Source organism: Dama dama, chromosome 8 (genome assembly GCF_033118175.1).
Source record: "Dama dama isolate Ldn47 chromosome 8, ASM3311817v1, whole genome shotgun sequence".
NCBI classification, from domain to species: Eukaryota; Metazoa; Chordata; class Mammalia; order Artiodactyla; family Cervidae; genus Dama; species Dama dama.
Window position 1 is genome coordinate 37,710,912 of NC_083688.1, and position 1,908 is coordinate 37,712,819.

The following is a 1,908-nucleotide window of genomic DNA, read 5'->3' on the forward strand; positions in this document are numbered from 1 at the left end:
GTCCTCACACACCTGGTGAGGGCGGGAGGCCCTGGCTCGAGTCAGTAATAAATCCCCCTATTGCGAGTTGCACTGCTTCGAGGAGTCTTCTTTCCCGACCGGGGACTCGGACTACAGGCAGAACACTAGGAACATAACACATCTTTCCCTGGAGCCCTCTTTGGAATTTTTTCTGTCCATTATTTCTCAAAGTGTGCCACTTTCTCCTAAGAAGTACCTGATATAGTTGCTAATTGGGCCAACTTCTAAGTTTCACCTGAGGTTTAATTAGTTGGAAACTCTGTTGTGGAATATGGTAATCTAAATAAAATATTTAACAAATGTTCAGAAATTTTTTCTTAAAAAAGACATTCTTACAGATTTTTTTAAGTAAAATTCCACAAATGTCATAAATCTTACAATATATCATTTTGTGCTTTAGCCAGCAAATAGGTTTTAAAGAAATCGTATGTGTACAGTTTTAACAAGTGTAAAGACCTGTGTTACCTATGCCCTTATCATGAATAAAAACATTTCCACAACACCCCAAAAATCCTTCATATCCACGTCCTGTCAATTTCCCCTTTTCTAGAGTACTACTCTGACTCTGGGTTTTTTAAATACTTCATGTGATTTCTATCAATGCAAATGCTACCCGAGATTGTATAAGGTTTATATAAGGAAAACTACAAAACTCTGAGGAAAGATATCAAGGGACCAAATAAATGGAGAAATGTTCCATGCTCATAGATAGAAACACTCAATATTGTTAAGATGTTAGTTCTTCCCAACTTGATCAATAGATTCAATGCAATCCCAATAAAAATCACAGACAGCTATGTTGTAGATGTTGCCAAACCAATTCTAAAGCTCATAAGAAAGGCAAAAGACAGAATAACCAAAACAATATTGAAAAAGAAGAAGAAAGCCAGAGGACTGATGCAACCTGATTTAAGACTTACCATAAAGCTATAATAATCAAAACAGAACAGTACTGCTGAAAGAATACACAAATAGGTTAATGGAACAGAATAAAAAGCCCAGAAACAGACCTAGACAATTGATCTTTGACAAAGAACCATAGGCAATACAATGAAGTGAAAATAGTCTTTTCAACAAAAAGTGCTGGAATGAATGGCCATCCACATGTGAAGAAAAAAATGAATCTAGATATAGACCTTATACCCTTCACAAAAATTAACTCAAGATGGATCATTGACCAATATGTAGAAGGCAAAAGCATAAAACTCCTGGAAGACAACATAGGAGGAGAAAAACTATATGACCTGGGGTTTAATGATTTAAAAAATTTTTTTTGGTTATTGTAGACTCATCCAATAAAATATTACCCAGCAATAAAAGGAACAAGCTACTTATACCTAAGCAACATAGATGAATCTCAAAAGGTATTACACTAAACAAAAGAAATCTTCATGGTATATGATTACATTTATATTAAATGCTAGAAAGGTACACCTAGTATCTAGTAACTGAAAGGAAATCAGTGGCTGCCTGGTTCCATGAGTGACATAATATTGACTGGGAAGGATCACAAATGAATTTTCTGAGGTGATAAAATATTCATGAGTGTGGTGGTAGTACACAGGTATATGCTTTTATCAAAACTCTCTGTACAGTCTATTTAAGATAGGTACTTAAAATAGGTACATTAATATGTGCATAAAATGTCAATGATATGACTGATAAGAGATTCATATCCAACATATATAAACAACTCATACAACTCAATAGCAAAAAAACAAACAACCCAATTTTAAAAAAAGAGCAGAAGAACTGAATAGATATTTTTTCCAAAGAGGAAACAGATGGCCAACAGGCATATGAAATGATGCTCAACATAGCTAATAATCAGGGAAATGCCTCTCAAAACTACAATGAGAGATTACCTCACACCTGACAGAATGGCTA